This window comes from Cryptotermes secundus, unplaced genomic scaffold (assembly GCF_002891405.2).
Source record: "Cryptotermes secundus unplaced genomic scaffold, Csec_1.0 scaffold407, whole genome shotgun sequence".
Classification (NCBI taxonomy): Eukaryota; Metazoa; Arthropoda; class Insecta; order Blattodea; family Kalotermitidae; genus Cryptotermes; species Cryptotermes secundus.
Window position 1 is genome coordinate 828,023 of NW_019741981.1, and position 21,882 is coordinate 849,904.

Consider the following 21,882-nt stretch of genomic DNA (forward strand, 5'->3'; position numbering starts at 1 on the left):
TATGAAATTAAAGCTGATATCGAGTTTGTATCAATCTTGTCATTCTCAGCCGCTCCGTGCTTTTCTGATTTACATTAGGTGTGCACAACAAGAACAAATGCAATGCTCGCGATATTCTGAACGCGCAAAACTAGCATAAGTACATTCTCTAATATTATTAGTTAGGGCAAGACCTACTCACCTGCTTTCCTCTGACACGACGCGGACCGCGCGTCCAGCAATTCTTCTACTGTTTCGTATCTATTCGTTACCTAGCAACAATAAGGGGATATACAGAGACACACCGACTGATGGGAGGGCCGTTGAAATAGGCTCAGGATCCATGATATACATACCAGGTTTCATAGACTGTTTCAGGCATTCAAACGTTGATGGTGAGGGGGGGGGATATACAGACACACAGACAGGATGGATATCGCATAACTTAACTCCGTGGCCTTTTAGTCCGCTTGACCGCCGCTTGTCCGCGAAGTTGGTGTCAGCTTTAGCGGATAGAGGGGTGTCGCGTGGTCAGCGTAACGGGTCCCCATGGCCGTTAATCTCGGCTTTCAGATATCGCATAAGCATACGTATATATTTTTTTTTTCAAAATAAGGAAAGCAGGCTAAAAGTAGGTGGGGTAACTCCATACAGCAGCACTCATTGGAAAGCTAATGATCGCTTAACTAGCTGCGAAATTCCTAATTACGGACGCTGAAGGTTCATTACGGCGTTCACAAGAATCCGCCGCCACTAGTCAATATCGTGGCATGGTTTGCATCCAATCCACATCCTCCCACCCTAGAGATTCGTTTCATATTACCTTCCAACCTACCCTACGTATTTCACGTGGTCTCTTCCTTACGACAATGTCGACTAGGCCTCTGCACTATCTCATGCATGTCACCTGCCCCGAGCCCCATTCCAACCTCCGTGACATGATCACCCTCATAATACAGACTGATGGGCACTAATTAAGTGCCTGTATTTATTTAATTTCATTCAATTTCCAGCTGTTCACTCCTTGGGTCCAAATACTGTCCACGTCATCCACAATCTATGTTCCACCTTCACGATGAGAGAGCAAGTTCTACACCCACACAAACCGGTTAAATTAGTTTTGTATGTCTCAATCTCTGCGTTGTTCCAGAAGCGTGAAGACCGACGATTCTGAATGGCGAGTCTTAATAAGCGTTTTCAGAATTTAATCTGCTATTAATTTCTTCGCGAATGCACAATAATTATGATAACTTAATATATTATAGGATCTACAAGCTACCTTTATATATAATTTGTCTTGCGTCCTGGTGGAGACGTGAACACACTGGCCTATTTCATTTTCTTAGCATTTACGTCCCCTGACAAACCTACTTACGAAGCGTCTAACACAAATTGTGTATGGCAGATATGAAGTAATGATTCAATCTAGCACAAACTGAAGACAGGAACTTTCAAAACAATGACGCGCACAAATAATATAATCGCTTTCGCACGTAAGTGACACGACAGGCCTGCCTGAACAAAACTTACATTCGAAATGTGATGCAAGTCAGCTTTATGTAAAAACTCAATTTCAGTTGCGCTTGTAGTCTACACGATATGTAGGGCTCTCTGACTTGTATATTCATTTACTGCAGGTATAAAACTGTTCTCACAGACACAGGAATACGCCAGTTATCACGCTAGACAAACATGATTTAAAACAATGTTTATGGTCTTATAGTACGCACGATAAGCCTCACTTTCATCGAGCGGGTTGGATTAAGTGATGACACTTGTTTTATTCGGGGGACGCTTGATTTTAATTTCTGCCAGAACAATAATTATCCTGACGTATTTCGTGATTTTCCTCTAGCGATCCAATATATCAGATCGCGTCCCCTTCCACGGTCTCAGAAACACTGACAGCATCGTTACGTACACCTTTTCGATAAAGAAGAGTAAGTTCGGGGAAGAATTATTCGCCTACATTCTTTAATACATGGAGGGCACAGCAAACGACGCAAACAATTCTTCTGCTAAGCCGTTGACCAGTAACGACAGAGAGTATACATATGGTGACAAATGGGCCTCCAATATTCCAGTTTTCCGTAACTGGGGAGGGGCTCAGATCCACAGACACAAAGACAGCAAGGTGAGCTCATAAGCCTCCATTATTTTTTTAAAAAATAAGAAAAGTGGGCTAAAAATACAAAGTTCGACGTTAATTTCCTGTACGGCAGGAGTTGGGCCCATACCGAACAGTCACGATTAAATTACAATCGCTCTCAAACTTTCAATGCACGCTCCCAATACCGTACGAAACATACGACATTTTACTAGCAATAGCGAAGACAAAATCTATGGTAACGAATAATCGGGATCCCCCATTATGTGCTACCTGCAGGCACTATACAACAGAACGCGTGACGATCCCTGGATTCTGAGAGCTACTGTTTATCTAAAAACAAAAAAACCCGTGACCTGTAGTCGGCAAGCAAATTATACCGACGGAGCGACCGCCGCTTATCGGCGAAGTTAAGTGCCAGCTTTTGCGGGCAGAGGGTGTTTACCTAATAGTCTATTTAACAATGCATTTATGACTCCGTTGGTTATATGACGTCGAGTTACACGAAGAATACGAAAATCGCCCGAGACGGCGGTATTGGCGTAGAGGCCTATTACGAACTCACAAAAGCATTAGGCCTACTTTCTCACACAATACGGATATTACACTGAGTCACCAACCCCCTTACGTTTATAACACCTGTATTTATCACGAGGATAATGGCATCGTAACAAAAGTGCTTTCGCAATCGCCTAATGCAAATCCCAGAGATCAACCGTGCTTCAAAACTGTCTTGGTTAATACTGTCATTGTCCTCCTAAAGCATTTTGCATATTCCACAACACGAATTGCACCTACTCTAGTCAGTGTTCCTAACATCACTTAGACCGTGCCACAGCTCGGGCGCTTAAACCGTCTTCTCAGCGCGGACACCCAGTCCCAGCCCTTGACTTCAATCGGGGTTGACGGAGCGGCACTGCTCCACACTCATCCATCAAAGTCTCTGAAGAGTGTGAAATCCCTGAACAGGCAGCACAGTATCACATCCATAACTACCTCTATGGAAATAAGTCCTTGATAACTCAACAGTTGCTCAGCCACTCTCTGCATCTTACGAAATCCCACCGTGATCGCAAATGTCCGCACTGGTCTCTATCCTGAGCCACAAGAGTCCAGCCCAAGTCCACCATCTCTTTCCCCAATAACCCATTTATATTATCGTTGTCTATAATTAGGTCTTTGTAGTGGACTCTTTCCTTTACATTCTCCCACCAAAACCCTGCATACGCTGTTGTTTCTTATCGCATTCATGCCATATGCCTTGTCATCTCATATTCGACTTAATCGCTCTAATAATACTTGAAAATGAGCACAAGCTAATATGACAATATTGGTTTGTAAGTTGGGGTTTCCCCTCTGACCCAGTGCTTGGGCTGGTTGCAGTGTACACAGGAGAGGCTGATATTTTATTCAAACATATATCAGAGGAGAGCACTGCAATGCATTCAATTCAATTTTCATGACTTCAAGCCTGTCTTCGGCACAGGTGTTCACCCCATAAATGATATTCAGTGTGGCAGCGGCAGATATAACTCTTCAATAATATGCAAGTTTTACGAAACACAGAGACTAAGCAAAGCACGACAACCCGTAAGATGAACTGCATTTAACTATTCAATTACAAATTTACATTATTTTGATGCTGCACTACTAACACAAGATACGTGGAATTGGAAATCTGTCAAAGGGGAAGTCGGTATTATGAGTTAATCCCAGAAGTCTTTATGTTACGACATACAAACATGCCATCGAGGCAGGCCTGTTAAGTTACGTCCACCACCTGAAGCAGGCGCGAGAAGCTAAGCCAGGAAGGGATGTGGGGGGGGGGGAAGAATTCAAAATTATGTATTATGACTGATAATTCCCGCGTCGTAAATTCTCTCTTGTACAATAAATACTCAGTACTGTGTCGCATAGCTTCCTCGAGTTCAGAAGTGTGCCAAAGTACAGCGATGCGATTTACCATCTGTTGTCTAGTGGTCTGAGTTCCTGGATACAGATCCGGAGGTCCCTGGTTCGATTCCCGGCGCTACAAGATTTTCTTAGAAGTAGTTGGTCTGCAACGCGGTCCACTCAACCTCGTGAGGATAACTGAAGAGCTATTTCAAGGAAATAGCGGATCCGGTCTAGAAAACCCGAGATCAACGGCCGTGGGGATCCGTTGCGCTGACCACGTGACAGCATCTATCGGCAAAAGGTAGCCTTAGCTTCTCTGACAAGCGGCGGTCGCTCGGTCGGTATAGTTCGCTTGCGCACTACAGGCCACGGGGTTCCTTTTTACTATACATAACGAGTGACACACACATTCGCAACGTAATTCTTCGTGCTCGGGTTCCTGAATAAACTACAACTTTAATATTCAATGCAGTTTGATTCGGAAAAACCAAACATCGTTAGGGTTTAGCGCTGTAACAGAATTACACTGACGAGTTCATCGGATGAGGGAAGTCTGTGCAACTGACGAGGAGAACAGCGGAGGCGAAAGGCAGACACCCGCTTTGAGCGATCCGTTCTGGTTAGTGACAACAGGATATGCCTGACCCACATGACAGCACCAGACGTGACCCCCTCCGCTGGAAATTGTGACGGGCACCCCTGTGGTCACGTAATAATATAATTGAAACTATCTCAAGCGCCAATAGTTGTCACAATGGAAACCCACTGTCATGTGTAATTCGTGCCCAGGTGCTAATTCGGTATGCTCGCGTTTAATTACAAGGCCGAGAGAAATGTCGAGTTCACTGCTTCCTGTTACAATCCGCGGGATATACACCCGCAGTTTCTAGAAGTCATTTCAACTCCCGCGGGGTCACGAAACACATGAAGAAAACTAACTCAACATCAATGCTAGCATCTAAAATGTCTACGTAGTATCCATCTTTTTAAAACAAATTAATACAGGAAACATAACATGACCAAGCATGTCTTTCCGGCGGTAAGTTTATCTCTGAAATTATTCACGACTATGATGATTACATCTGGTGCCGTTTGCGGGGATTCACCCTCACCATATCACACGTGATGTCACACGTCTTTATCGCGGCCAGGGCATGCAGCTGACAACCCATATCCATTTCGCGCCGAGGTGAAGAATGTCTGGAGCCTTACCTACACTCCGCTTTGGTAGCAACAGATATGGCCGTGCCGTAACTCAGGCGATTAGTATTCGATTTCCTACTGCGGCGGCCCGAATTCGATCTCCGAAATCAAGTTACGTGATGTGTGGTGGACAAAGTGGCGCTCGTTAATTAGCTTATCATCAGACGCTAGATACTGACAGCGTAGTTAAACAACAGATGGCGGGCATGAACAACACGATCCCTTCCTCGTTTGCTCTACTTAGCTTTCCACTGACTTCTGGTAGTGGTAACATTAAGTCACACAAACAACACGGCCGCTTCACTCCGAAAGTATCCGTCCCACATGGCAAACGGAGGGAAAATGCCACAAACTTTGGCGCATCTTCCTTCCTAATCCTATCGGCTTAACCAATCAGTGGCAGCGCGGTCTAAAGCATGAACTGTCTTCGCTCTCTCAAACGCTGGGTTCGTAGGTTCGAATCTCACTTGAGGCACGGATGTCCGTGTGCATTTATTCTGTGTAGGTAGAGGCCTTGCGACGGGCTGATCCCCAGTCTAAGGAAGCATACCGACTGTGAATACGTCAATAAACTGAAAAAGCGACCAGGCCCAACAAATGGATGAACGATCATAATAATAACAATACATTAATTTATCCATTAATCATCACAGCTACTGACGGTGTAGTTAAATGGGCCACAAATCACAGTAACCTGTTAGAACTGCCTGCCTCGACTAAGATTCCATCTTACGGCAAAGTAAGAGCAAGTCAAGCACACGCAAAACCATAAGCAAAATCGGGCTTCACTGTCGGATTATAAACTGACATTGTGTGGATGAGGCATTCTACTTCTTCGTGTAAATTCTGTTCTTGGGGTGTTAAACCGTGGATGTTGACGATGTTGCCGACGTTTTGGAGCTACCAGCACCTTTGGGGTCGCAATGTGTACGCCGCCTGTTTTGAAACGCAAAGGGTTGGAGGGGGAGATAAAAGTGGGGATTGGTACCTCGTCTATGCCACTAAGGACAGGGTACCGGGAAGGTTACACAGACGCCCTGGAGTGCATAAATAATTATATCGGCAAGTTACGTTCTCGAAGAGTCACCCGCCCATGAACTCACTAGGCGTAACCTTGTAACGTTATAATATCAGTTTCCGATGAGATTTCTTTGCACTCTCGGGTCCTTAAAGGGAGCTGGGATAGCGTAGTCGGTATAGCGACTGGCTATGGACTGGACGACCGAGGGTTCGGAGTTGGAGTCCCTGTAAGGTCAAGAATTTTCTCCACGCCGTCCAGACCGGCTGTAGGACCCACCCAACATCCTACCGAACGAGTACCGGGAACTCTTTCGCCGGGGGTAAAGCGGCAGGGGCGTGACACTGTCCACTCATCTCCAACTAGTGCCGACGTCGAGAAAACGTGGATATATACATCCACTCCCCAACACGCCTTCATGGCGTAGTGCTTAATTAGTTAAGCACAGGGGAAATTTTACCTTTACGTTAGGACCTTAAAAGGGGCGTCTGCACAACCCTCCAAGCACAATGCCTCAGTGGCCAAAACGAGGCGCCAACCCCCCCCTCCCTGTATGCTTTTCGAAATAATGTTTTGACACACATACACAGAAAGTCGGCGATCTTACATACTTAAAACTCTGACGATGGAGGCCGCATGTACTTCCGAAACGTCTTCAACATCGCCTGCGTCAACACGGTGTATCAACACAGGATGAGAATTAACACCAACAACTTGAAATCAGAAACTCTATTCCTTTAGTCACGTTTAACTGGAGAGAGACTGTTGTGGCAAGGCGGTAACGCAGGCGAACGTGGTAACAGAGCACTAATCCGGACCTCTAAATAACAGTCTTACAAAAACCAGCCGTTTGTGCGAAACGCTGAAGATTTCGAAGGATACAATGTGAGCATAGTACCACTCGTAATAGTACTAGCATCTGTCACAGTGTACATACCGTTCATTACCACATTCATCCATTCATCAACCGCTCTACAGCCCTTCTGTTGGGTCTCGGCCTCTTCTTCAGTTTCGCAATCCCCCCACGGTAGGACTCCTTGCACGAGTGACTAGCCCTTCGCAAGGCCGCTACCTACACATAGGACATCACAAACAGAATAAACGCACACAGACATCCATACCTTCAGTGAGATCAGAACCCACGATTCCAGCCTTCGAGCGAGCGAAGACACTTTATGCCTTAGACCGCAGGGCCACCGTGATCAGCATTCTACATATCAGCACACAACGAAATTCTAAAATACATATTCACGCAGCTGCCATATTCTTTCCAGTTACCTATAAACATCTTCATAAACACTTTATACTACCCAGTCTTTAAGTTACGCAGTGTAACAACTCAAGATTTCAAGAATATGCAACAACCAAAAATACGCTCTTGTAAAGATACGGCAGGTCGTAAATGGCATTATCGTCACAAATTTCGTAACGGTTTCGGACACTGTACCCAACACACAGAGCAATGTAGGTTCAAGAGAGACGAAACAATCGTGAAACTTTTATCATTTAACTTACACCCTTCTAAGTGCATACGCCTTACGGACATCAACTGTTTATATATTGATTTACGGTGGAACTATACATGTTCTCAGACCAGCACATTACACAGATTCTGCTGTTAATTCCCAGATCCAAATGCGAATCGCACCACGTCCCGGCGTCCAGTACAATACAGGGTGTCCGGGAGAAAGGTATTCAAAATAAAAAAATTATATCTCGGAAACTAATTGTCATACGTGTATCCGGTTTATGTCATCGGTAAGGAAAACTCTGAAAGTATTTTCTTACCCATGCCCGGCTTACGCGTATACGCCGCCATTTTTTTGCCACCGTGATAGGGATCACCTGGACAGAGAGATGGCTGGGATATGAATTGGCAGAAGTGGACCAATCGCTTGGCCTCCTAGGTCGCAAATTTAACACCAGTGGATTTTTTATTGTGGCGTTATGTGAAGAACAGTGTAGGTTTCCCTAAAAGACAGGATTTCTCTTCAACGGGCAGAACAGCTGTCAGCTTCTCAAGGAGGACTGTCAGGAAGTTAAAACCTGGTTAAATTATAAATATATCTGCAATATGTGTCTCCAGGCCCTGCTACTGCTTAACTGAGGTAATAATTCCATGGGAATGAATACGGATTTCGCCATTGGAAAGCATCAATATCTCGCCGTTTCACGAGAACCGTCACTGAATTCCAAGCACTACACAAACAAGTGGTATATCATTTTCTACGCCTAGTCGGTCACGCGACAAAACAAAGCGCTCACAATGTGCGCCACAAATCGATAGACTCAGAACCATCAAGCAAGCAACCGACGACGAATAGAACTGAAGTAAGACGTATCCTACAGCTATGGGAGCATAAGCTGCACAACTCCGCAACACACCAAACCTTCAATCTAACGGGGAAACCCAGGGACCATCCTTTAGAGGCTAGGTCGCTCATACAGTAAAGAAATTCTTCGCCCTTCGTGGTACCCGAAGAATCGCACCTGTGTTCAGAAACGGGAGTGGGCCAGTGGTTCGAACCTTCCCACACGCTCACGCTGTGCTTCTCCAACAATCCTCCTCCTTCAGGTTTTCCAACTAAAAGTCGATACGCATCTGTCCGTGCGTGATACCTGCCCGCCCAACTGCTCATACTAATAATAAACACTGCTTCACAAAGAGTAGAAATTGTAAAACTCCACTTACATTCCCTCTCTTGCGTCTTCTCAGCGCCTTACTGGGCACATTCAATCTATGCTCTTTGCTTACAGCCAGAGACCAAGTTGCTCGCCCATACAAAAAAAAACAGGTGAAGCATATATGGCATTCAACTGTAACTTCTTCGTGTTTAGATACGAAACAGGAAATCACAATATTCTGAATATGACTGCTGCAACCATCCCATGAATATAATCTGAATACAATTCTGACTTGTTTCTGCCGTTTCCAAATAGGTGATCTTCGTTCCCCTGGCACAATACAGCGAGCTCAGACATATTCTTGACTAAGGTAAACTGCTCGGCACACATCATACACGATCACCTACAGAAAATTACAAAAGTTGGGTGCCTCGGCCTCGTATCTCCTCTATTTGTCTGTTTTATGTGACACGTTCCAAACAACATCTGGATTCAATGTTACATATAATTTCTGTTATCGTTAAAACCTTATTCTTGCTGAGTTAGAAGCACTGAGATGTCCTTATTTAAATGCACTATGCGTCTAACTGCAGTATAATGTATCAAAATCACATTAATTAAAATTTATATACTCCCATACCAGCAGAACAAAAATCTTATCTCGTCACGTAATTTTAACTTAAATGATTCCAATACTGTGTTGCTGTACAGTTAATTTTACGGATAAGAATATATTAGTAAGGTTAAGTTTGCAATGATGAATTACAAATGTTTGTCACTGTCAGGACCTGAATTGATTTCCATCACCAGTTTCCTTCACTCTCCCCAGCTTTCAATGAGTACCGCATCTACTTCTTCGGGTTAGTTCTGCTTCAACAACAGCAACATATATTGATGAAATTGTCTTGGCAGTATGAGTAAATCTAAATTAAAGACAATAAGCAGAGAAAAAAGGTCACGTGTTTTTATGAAGACCGTTATCTAAATATTGCAATCTGCAACAGGTCCTTTCCGAACACGGCAGCAGTCTCTCTGTTTTTTCACTCGCTCCTGAAACTCGGCTTCATAGTGAAATGGGCCAACGATGTTCACATATTCTGCTTCATATAAGCAATGCTGATTCCAGTGGCTTATGTCAGCCGATCTTCAAAGTGAAGTATTAGAGCAAGGCTCACGCCCTTTCGCCATACAGCAGGCTTACCTGTACACCCGCCGAGTAGCAATTAAATCTTAGAATGTCCTCAACCTGACTGGCATTTATGTCCCCAACACTTTACAACTGGGAATCATGAAAATAAGTTATGGAAGTCAGAGCTTCACTGCCGTATTCACATATTTTACGACTTCCACATAACCTCTACGGACTGAAAAAGATCTCAATCTAAAGCGAATTTCAATTCTCGCTCGTTCGCTATTATAGAGTACATAATCCTTTGCAGTATTGATCCACCTATCGAAGGGTATACATTAAGAAATAAACTATTTTACGTTCAAATAACACAAAAAATAGAAGCGCCCAGTCTCGAAATACTGCCACAAAACATGGGCAATGAGATTACACCTGCACGCGCGGAGCGCTGGACTAGATCAGCAGCTCCCAGCTCACAATGACATAACATCAATCGATGAGAAGGAAAACTGCTTAATACATGCTGCCAACTATTAAAAGCTATTACTATGACGTCAGCTGGTAGCCATAAAAAGATGCCCAGCGCAGATCCATCTTAACAATATAATGTGGTGGATATTAGCCCAAGATTTTAAGATTAAGACGGCAATAGACACCAGCACAGCAAATGGGTAAAAAAACATGAAACTGTAATTTTATAAAACAGATTTTGTAAAATGATGAGAACGTCTATAAAACAGGAATTCTATTTCATAACATTGTATGAACCGCAAGATTACGTATGAAGAGCGGAGGGCATGGGTAGCCTCATACTGGATTCTAGTCCGGGTAGGCGACGGTGTGTCCCAACATTCGAATCGAGTAACTCCCGAACAAAACTCAAACAACGCGCGTCGTAGCCATGACAAGGTATGCAAGACAGCACGACAATAAAACCGACCAGTCCCACGTCAGGAGTTCCCAAATCTGCCTTACAAAAGTGACACATTTTCCAGTATTTTACTGTCATAAGCAGGCATGGTCTACAAACGCGACACTCGGGTACACCCATCTGCACCTCACAAAAACAAGAGCTTGCAACTAAATTAAAGAGACTGCTGTTAAGTACTGCAATGGGGAATATGTAAATGACGAAGCCGTTAGGCATATGAGTTCAAATCTAGCTTAGCCTGTAATGTTGGCCTGCATGAAACTAGCTTAGCCCGTAATGTGTGCCTCCGTCTTTTTGTGTTATCTGGTAGGACCTTCAGATATGGTCGCAGTCCTATGAGCCCCAGCGTCTACCTTATCAAAGAGGTGTAGGAAACCACTATTGCACTGCACAGCAAATGAACAAGGAAGCGTCAATAAATAGGTCGTGAATGTAAGTAAAACATCTGTAACTGATGTACTAGGTTTCCTATCTGTATCACTAGGTACCAGTAGAGTCCAGCTCCATGGAAGTCTAGACAGCAGACGCACATGCGCAGTTTCAGCGGTCAAAATGGCGACCGTGTTCGAGGAGTATAATATCGAACAGCAACAATCTGTTGTGCGATTTTTGTGGGCAAAAGAACTCAATGCAAAGGATATTCATAAGGCAGAGTTTCGTGTTTACGGTGGGAAAGGTTCGTCACGTAAAGCAGTTCACAGCTGGGTCGAGAAATTCTCTCAACGACGTTCAAAAGTCGCAGGTGATGAAATGGAGGTGTGGAAGTGGTTAAGATAACAGTCAAAAGACTTCTATGCTGCAGGTTTCTGCGCATTCAAGAAGCAATGGGACACGCGTATCAATGTTGGTGGAGGATAAGATGAGAACCAAATGTTTTTCTCTCAGATTCGAATATCACATTCTTAACGTTTTATATTCATTTGTGACCTACTTACTGACTCTTCCTCATATAACCGACCTCTAACGCTGAGAGAGAAATTCTGCGTTAAAATGATTAACAATCTAATTCGTTGAAAATAAATTTCAAAACAGCAGACGGGAGTAAAACAAGAAGGAACAATGACCAATTTCAATTTTCATCAAATAAAAAAGAAACTAGTAGAAGAGAACTATTTTGTAGGTGGAATACATTCATCACTGTGATGACGCTCCTTCGGGATTGCCATTAAGAACTAAGATTAGCTCGTGAGACAACTATGACGTCGAACAGCGACAGCAAACTTAATCTAAATTCACTGAAAAATTCGGGCGTGTAAAACGTAAGCAAATGACGGACACTGCCTTGTCGAAACATGTTCACTCCATGCTCTTCGGGAGAAAATATGTTTAAGTGCCAGAAATACATTTAAGGTAAGAAAGCCGTTCAGTGGTGAAATGGAAGACTGAATGTGACAGCCCTGTAACCTCGGATTAATTTTACTACGCTTATAACAGTTTCCTGGTCCACTTAACGACTGTATCAATTGCAGAGGCTGGGTGCGCAGTGAGAAGTAGAGCTAACCGAGTAACAGGCGAGGGGATACAATGATGAATGGCAGCATACAGAGGTCTCTGCATACGTGCACTCTAAATGTAATTACGTTCAAATAGGTGAAAAACATAAACGTCGTTGTGACTGTGGCCTAGTGGCCAGAGTTCCTGGCTACAAATTCAGAATTCCCGGCGCTACCAGATATTCTGATACGTAGTGGGTCTGGAACGGGATAGACTCAGCCTCGAGAGGATAACTAATAAGCTATTTCAAGGAAATAGCGGCTCCGGTCTAGAAAACCGAGATTAACGGCCGTGAGGATCCGTTGCGCCGAGCACGCGACACCCTCTATCCGCAAAAGTTCCCACTAATTTCGCCGACACGTGGCAGTCGCCCCGTCGGTATAGCTCGCTTGCGGACTACAGACCACGGAGTTTTTTTTTTGTGCTTGATTTCCGTTCCCTTGACACGTTTGGGGAAGTCGAGGTACAGCCCCACGTATGCATACCCTCGGCACTATATGGAGGTGAGTGGTCAGCTTCAGCGCTAAATGAAACATCGAAGTCCACTCCACTTTTATAGCAATTCCTACGGATTTTGGGTCTGCCATACAGCAATCCTGTTTGCTGTGTCACCTCACAACTAGTGAAATGTTGCACGTCGACATTTTATATTAGTTCTTGCATAAATCTGTCGATAGTTCTGTCTGTTTTCCCGGCCCCCAACCCGGCCGTCCACTAACCGTGCCACGTCGAGACCGGTTCTGGGTTGCACCGAGCCTACCATCCAAAGGGAACCGGGGGCTCTTTCCCTTAGTGGTAAAGCGGCAGGGACGTGTCGCTTACCACATCTCCAAGAAGTACCGAGGTCAAGAAAACGTGGATCTATACATCCACTCCCCATACGTCTTCATGGTGTTACTTAGTTAACGCAGGGACAGCTTTACTTTTACCTTACTTTATCAAGGGTTCATAAATGGCCATTTTTATGTACACCTATCACAAACTGTTGACCTGAAGAAGCTTAATATACTACAACGAAAACATGAAATTCTGCTTATAACAGGGTACACGCTTTCCAATCTTGTCTCAATTCGTGGGGCGTACTAATGATACACGTAGCAGCGTCTACTCAAGATATACATGGTGGCTGAACTCGTGACAAAGGAGTCGAAACAAAACGCTGGGTGGTCGGGCTCCGTCCACTCCTTCAAGCTGCCTTTGGCGTTCAGTTCCCGAACGCATAACTGAATACCCTCTCAGTAAATCCAGAGCTACTCAACCTTACAGACAGGCGAGTGAAAGAATCGTAATGTAGTACTTCACAATCCCTCTTCGCCGCACACATCGAAACGCACTCGCCAGTCTACTGACTGAATGTAAAAGGTAAAGGTAAGGTTGTCCCTGTACTCAACTAATTAAGCACTGCGCCATGAAGGCGTATGGGGGAGCGCATGTATAGAACCACACTTTCTTGACTCAGCTTCACTCCCAGGTCGCTTTACACCCAGGGAAAGAGACCCCGGTACTCAATGGATAGGAGGCTGGGCAGACCCCAAAGCCGGTCTGGACAACCGGAGAAGTGAAAATTATTGACCTCTACCCGAACTCCGTCGAGAAAGTAAAAACTAACGCTATCCCTGTAACAGGCCATGGAGAGCCATTGGGCTGTGAGACGTTGAGGGTCTCACATTATGTAGACATTCGGCTCACAGATGGCGGTAAGGTAGTCAGCCTTAAACGCCAGCCGCCCTTTGATTTATGGTACTCATTTCTGTTAGAGGCTCAGTCGACCCTAGGGCCATAGTGCGGCTGGAAGGATTAGGTCAATTGAAAAAAAATTCACCTCATCGGGACTCGAACCCGCGACCTTCCGGATTGTAGCATAGCGCTTCAACCAACTACGCTACCTCGTGCCCACGCGTCCACTCAGTAGCCAGTCACTATAACCGGCTGCGCTATCCCGGCGCTTACTGAATGAAGAATGTATCACTGGATAATACGAGTAACTGTGTATCTTCAGACGCGCCCAGACACAAAGTAACAAGTCGGTCAGGTATCTGGCGAGTCCCTCCGGTTTTTCACCTCTGCCAGATATATCACAGTTCGCAGATCGTGTGTAAATTTGAGTGCACTATTACAGACACTTACATTGGAGAAGTTACACAGCATCACCGATATTCACATTTTTCATCAGCGAAACGAGCCGTTGACTTACCTGAAAAGAAAACAAAAACAAATGAGTAACAACTCGACAGCTTTAATGTCCTACCTTCATGTACACTTCTCTGTTGTCACACAGTTACTGGCGCCTGCTGACGCTACCGACATGTATTAATGAGCTCCAACGTGCAAACCCAAAAATAAATTAAAATAAAAAGTATTACTTATAATGTTCTGACTTGCAGCCCTGTCAACGCTTGCCACAAGAGGGATAACATTTCGATCCATCTACAGACGAGGATAAGTTCAAGCTGTAAAATATGCATAAGCCTGGGTCGACTTTAAGTACAAGACTGAAAACGTGTATTCCATTTTCCAAAGTCGTTATCTGTCGTTCGGCAGTGGCAGTGAAGTTCAGTCATTGCAAACAAGTCTATTTCTGCAAGTACAGTAGAACTTGGTTATAACGTCATCAAAGGGACCTAAAAATAGTGTCGTTATAAACGAATGTCGTTGTAACCGAAATGGGCACTTCCACAGTAGCCTTATGTTAGTCACGTAAAAATCTACCAAAAACCGAGTTAAAATGTTGCATTTTTTAGTGAAATACGTAGTTAAGTACAGACTAACGTAACATTAACGTGGAATTGCCCAAATGTGTAATATCAAAGACATATTACAGCGCTTTTCACTGACAATACACACCGCACTAATACTGTATATTAAACGTAGGCCCACTCACCAAATTACAGTAGATTACATCAATTGTTGTGCCTTACTGTACCTAGATACGAGTACAGTAATCAGTTATCTTCATCTGTTTCCTGTTACTTGCCCAATACACACTTTCTAAATTACGTTCAATGTCCATATCAGAGAAATTCAGGAATGAAAATGACGTTACATACAAGGTTGATGCATTTGTGCATGTCGTACTAAGCAAGGTATAAAAACAGTTGCTTTATGAGGAATTAGTTCGTACCATTGAATATTTGACGCAATAGACAAGGCGTCGCAGAAACCGATGTCGCTATAACCAAGTTTTACTGTATAACTGTTGCCAGACTAGGGCCACGGAGATAAACCTACAAGGCGTAGGAACACAAATTATATACCGATTTCCTTGAATTTCCTCAAATATTCGGCGCATCGAAAAAAAAAGTCAAATAAAACTGTATATATTAGTGTATTCTTTTTGATTACGTTGCGCAGACTACAAATTCTTGGGACGAAGCACCTTGGTTCAAGAATTACTAAGTTTAACTGCAACTCCATGCAAAAGCAGGCTTTACACCGGACCGATACGAACCAACATAAAACTCTCCCCATACATTTTAGTACTAAATTTTATCGGATCTGTTCAGAATATTCCGTAATGAAAGTTTTATGAAGAATATTTGGGAAGTGCGGACTGTCAAGGTACGTAATCGCTCAGCAAATAATTAATGCCCTTAGGGCAGACTTCTCTCCAACAGAGCCGCGTTCTATGTGAGAGTGGGCTTAAAGGCACGTCAACTCCGACAACTATACGCACGTGGCAAATCTCAAGGTAAAACATCTTTTGCAGAGATCATATAATCACATAGAAAATAAATAAAAGGCTGCAAAGTGGTCTGACAGTGGGTAAGAATGTACGTTAAAACAATAAATGTTTGTCAAAAAGTCATAATATGGCAGGCTGTGTTTGCACCACCCCATTATGACAATACTTGGCGTAAGGATTAAGTTCGGAGATTAAGCTCAGGTACCGTAGAAATGATGGCCCATCTCAAGGGATCACGGGACAGCGGTGTCAGTCAGAGCCAATGAGATGATCTGACAAGTACAGCTCATGATATATCGCCGTTAACGGCCTAGTATTCTTCAATTTCAATCTAAGTGGCCGGTCAAACTGGAATTTGGGGATAGACATTTAAACAAACTTCAACATGAGATACGTCGTTCCTTAGAACACACATATACATATAAATATTCTACGCTGGTAGAGACAAGAATGAGCAGTTCATTTATATCGGAAGGTCCAACTGCCCCTAACAACTAGCGATGGTTTCTGCCTCCTGCCCATGTAGCAAGTGGACGGGAACGGAATTTGTGTTTGGGGACCATTGTATGTCGGGTGCCCCTTCTGAGACATGGAATTATAAAAGAAACGTGATTCATATCCCCTTCGTCTCTCTGGACCGTAAGCCCCTGGGGTCGAATTGGACTGCGCTACTAAAATACTTTATACTATGCGTTCATTGTGCAAGTGGGTCATAAAACGTTGGCATGAGATGAAAAGTGGGACTTATGACTGTCTTGCACTGACATCCATAAAAGCTCAAGGACTTGTGACACAAAATGTAATCTTCAAAGAGAGAGAGTCGGGTGGCGTAGCACATCAAACGTAATACAATCCAAAACATTACAAACGTCCATCATTTTCCTGCTTAAGTTAACCTTAGACAGACAGCTGACTTCCAGAATAAATTCAGAACCTCAAGTTATTTATATTTACCATTGAGGACTGCACCAATTCGCGTCACAAATCCCTTATGTCGACAGTTACTAGCCCCCTTAGCTTCTTAAATAAACGCCCGCTTCAAGATATCTTAGTGATATGTTTCCTGGATCAGAACATGGGCCTACGGCCAAACATATGGGTGACAGAGGCCTATTTTGGATAATTTGCATGATAATCTTAATTGACTACGGGTTGCTGGATATTCACTGAAAAGCTGACACTTGCTTCGCTCTTCAAGAGGAATGTTCATCAGTCTTTATGCAACCTGGAAATCCATCGCCGTGTTCATGCAAGTTGGCCATTGCACTCTATACGAGCTCAGCTGAAACCTACCCTGTGGCATTTGATACCATGTTACCGCTTTATACTGTATGTAGGACAATACCATGCACAACTCCAAAACAAAGTCTATTCTCGTGATTAAACTAGATGTGGGACCCTCGTTCAAGTTCAATCGTTCGCAGTTCCACCTCACTTGCCCAACATTCTTATTAACAAGGTCGCACTCAATTAATGTTAACAGTGCATCTCTACATGACTTTTCAGGAAAAAAAANTGAATCTCGGAAATCTGTCTCTCTGTTTGCATGGTCACACTTAATTAATGTTAACAATGTATCTCTACATGACTTTTCAGGAAAAAATACACATATACCCCCCCACCCCCATGGTCACATTGAATTACTGTTATAATGGATCTCTACATGACTTCTCGGAAATCTATCTCTCTCTGTCCGCTTGGTCAGATTGAATTACTGTTACAGTGGATCTCTGTATGACTTTCCGGAAATCTGTATCTCTCTGTCTGCATGGTCACACTGAATTACTGTTACAGTGGATCGCTACATGACTTTTCGGAAATCTGTCTCTCTGTCTGCTTGGCGTCACCGAATTACTGTTACAGTGGATCACTACATGACTTCTCGCAAATCTCTCTCTCTGTGTCTGCATGGTCACACTGCATTAGTTACAGTGGATCTCTACATGACTTCTCGGAAATCTCTCTCTCTGTCTGCATGGTCACGCTGAATTACTGTTATAGTGGATCTCTACATGACTTCTCGGAAATCTCTCTCTCTCTCTCTGTGTCTGCATGGTCACGCTGAATTATTGTTACAGTGGATCTCTACATGACTTCTCGGAAATCTGTCTCTCTCTGTCTGCATGGTCACACTGAATTACTGTTACAGTGGATCTCTAAATGACTTCTCGGAAATCTGTCTCTCTGTCTGCATGGTGTCACCGAATTATTGTTACAGAGGATCTCAACATGACTTCTCGGAAATATACGATGATCTCTCTGTCTGCATGGTCACACTGAATTACTGTTACAGAGGATCGATACATGACTTCTAGGAAATCTGTCTCTCTGTCTGCATGGTGTCACCGAATTATTGTTACAGAGGATCTCAACATGACTTCTCGGAAATATACGATGATCTCTCTGTCTGCATGGTCACACTGAATTACTGTTACAGTGGATCTATACACAAATTTTCAGAAAACTCTCTCGCTGCCTGCATGGTGAATCCATCTTTTCATATCCTAAATCATGTAAATATCTTCTTCATAGGTGGAGTCATATTCCGACCCTTTCCCAAACTGTCGAACTGTAAACAGCAAATGCAACACCAAATACAAAGTAAGGAATCAAAAGGATTGATCTCTGATTCGCAAAATTGATCAAATGTAGACGGAAGGAGGTGGAAACATAGCAATGAAACACTTCCATCGGAGGGTTCTACCCACTAAACGTATACCACTAAGCATAACGAGGTCATGTGACAGCCCATCAACGCGGACATCTACGTAACTTCACAGCGAACTTCTATTAGACTGCGCTGGGTACAGGGGTTCCACCCCAACTACCACCCACGTCTGTTTTTAGTATGTGTCGTGCACCCAAACCCACTAGCGCTGCTGTGCGAGGGGTTCCAATCCGACACTAAAAGCTTGCATTAAAATGGTCCATCGCATACGAAATTATTATTCTGTAAAATCATTTAGAGATCGCCTTGAAATCGAACATATTTAGTGGCAGTACCCTTTCACACGGTATGCACTTAAAGAAATGCAAAAATAAATAATTCGTAAGATCTGATGTTCTCCCAACGGTGCTTATGAAGAGTTCTGTCTTCTGGGATATAACGCCGTGCAGTCCGTTGGAAGTCAACCGACATTTTCGGAGGAGTTACGCGGCTAACAAAGCAGAGCTCTGCTACCTGCTTCACGCTGATTTTACTTTGCTTATTCTTCGACCCTGAAGAGGGAGGGACGTTCCTCCGAAAAGTCGGCTGATTTTCAGTGAACTACATGGCGATATATCACGGCAGACACAAATATCAATAAATAATCACTTTTCGAGTACAACTGAACCCATGTGGTCACGTTTATGAAACACGCATAATCGCACGAAACACGTTTGAAAATTTGGGTATTCTCAAGTCTAACGATTCGACAATGGGCGGAGTTAAGCAGCTGATATGTGAGCACGTGAGGTCTCTAATCCTGAACAAAAAGCAACAAAATATCAGTGAGTTCCGATACAATTACCAGGCCGTGCAGCACTTGCCTGTAATAGCACAACACTGCAGCGTGACTTTAATCAGGCAAGGGAATTTTTTTACTTCCTACGCCGTTTCCTCACATCCATTCTCACCTGTACTGCCGTCCTTGTATTACATACGGCAGAGCTTTTACAGAGCACAAAGGAGAGACGAGGTCGAAATTTAATCCAAATGCAATATGTCCTTTATATATATCTTATATAAGATGTGGCATCCCCTCTTCTTCTTGAAGAAAAGGTGAGGTTCAACAAAAACCACGTGACATCTATAGCCGATATAAATGGTCTCCTAACATACCACCGGAGACCTCAAAGCAAGAGTGGCGGGCAACTTCTTTGCTTCTCTCGTCCATGGTGACCTAACAAAAACGAAAACTTCCACAGAGAAGACGGATGTCTTAACCATAAGAAAGCGAAGATATTTCCCTTACGTCAATATGATTCTGAATACTGACTACTGCAAGTCTCTTCTGACCAGATAAATGGACTGGTGCTTACTTAAGGATGCTGAATCGACTGCAGGGTTTAGTTAGCATCGAATGGGATGGGTGAATGAGAAATTATCTACACACATACTAAATTCCACACACTGCTTCGACACGGCACGGAAGGTCTTCGCGAGCAACTTCACTTCTGTCCTGGAACTGATGATCAGCTGTCCCGAAATGTTCGCGTTTTACAGAGGCTCTGAAAATGAAGGCTTGGAGTCACTTTAATAAGCCACGGTCGCTTCTATTGACTTCCTTTCAAACATGTCATTAGTAACCAATATCTCAGAACTATGCGGTATTTGAAGTACACAAAGCGTTGTTATATGAAGTAAAAAAAAACACTGGAAAGCCTAAAGAACGGGCCTTCAGTCTGTATTCATCAAAAATACTCGTAAAACCTCTCCAGCACAAACGTCAATCCACTGAAAAGATCTCACCTCAACATTCCTATAATCCTCAGTTCTCGTCTTCTTTTCTTAATTTCGACAAGCTAATGGTGGCCATATGCGGCCTATTACATTCAGTCTATGAAATTACATAACAAACACAAAAATACATCTCAGAAATTCAACCAGGGATCCCGAAAATATGAAAGGTGAACACTATAGTACACCTTGTGACGTTCAACGTTTTATTGTAAATCCTACTTATTGAAAAGGGGCACGCGGTAGCGTAGTTGGTTGAGGCACTATGCTACAAGCCAGAAGATCGCGGGTTCAAGTGCCGATGACGTCATTGGAATTTTTTTTTCAATTGACCTAATCCTTCCAGCCGCACACTATGGCCCTGAGGTTGACTCAGCCTCTAACAGAAATGAGTACCAAGAATAATTATCCTGGGGAGTAAAGCGCGGCCGGAGCGTAAGGCTGACAACCTTACCGCCATCTTTGAGCCGATTGCCTAGATAATGTGGGACCCTCACCGTCTCACAACCCTATGGGCCTTCAAGGCCTGTTACAAGGATAGCCTTACATTTTTACTTTTACTTATTGCAAAATTTCAAGTCTCCGCTGGACACGTACTTTACAGACTTTAAGAATTCTACACGTAAAATAACTAAGACAAGTAAAAAAAAATAAATCTCAAGCAACATGGCGCCGCATGAAAAAATAACTGGTCACCTGATTAAACCACGATTCACGTTTACAACGTCCGGACCAAACTTTGACAACTGCCTATTTCGCTTTTAAGAGTAGGCTGGTGATTAACTGCACTGCGGAAAACCTCCATGTTCAGTCTTGGCCGATCGCAAACTACAGCAATAAAAGGAGATCGAAAATTACTCTGTGATCTCGGCGAAAGGAAATGCGGCTAAGCGCCTTACTGGCAACGGTGCACGCAATTTTATCCGATTATCAGATATACGTGATAGAGCTAATCCCCCGCTGTTATTCCTTGGAGGGCATGTGCAGGTAACTTTAGTGTTCCGAAGGATTACCCTTATTAGTTTCAATACGAACTGATATTAAGCCTACAAGTAGATGTGGTCACATGTAGACGTGTTAATTTCAGATGTGAAGTTACAATACAAAATCATACAATACGGTTGGCCTTGAAACTATTTTCAATTTAAACTGGCCGCAATAAAAGCTGCACTCTTCCCGAGCGTTTATCGCCACATAAACGTCATATATCGTGCACAAAATACACACTGAATGGAACTAGTGTAGTTTCTACAACACACTATCACAATTTTATAAATTACGAAAGAATACTGGGAGGCCTGCAAACAGAGTTTAATGAAAATCGTAATTAGATTATATAATATTGAATATTCCTAGCCCTCATTTGAATTAAGACAG

General features: G+C 43.4%; 1 protein-coding gene across 6 annotated transcripts in view; it reads right to left on the bottom strand.

The window, feature by feature from the left end:
• The window catches only part of LOC111872920 (polypyrimidine tract-binding protein 1), a 670,096-nt gene that overhangs the window by 306,562 nt on the left and 341,652 nt on the right, over positions 1 to 21,882 (bottom strand). The window lies entirely within an intron of this gene.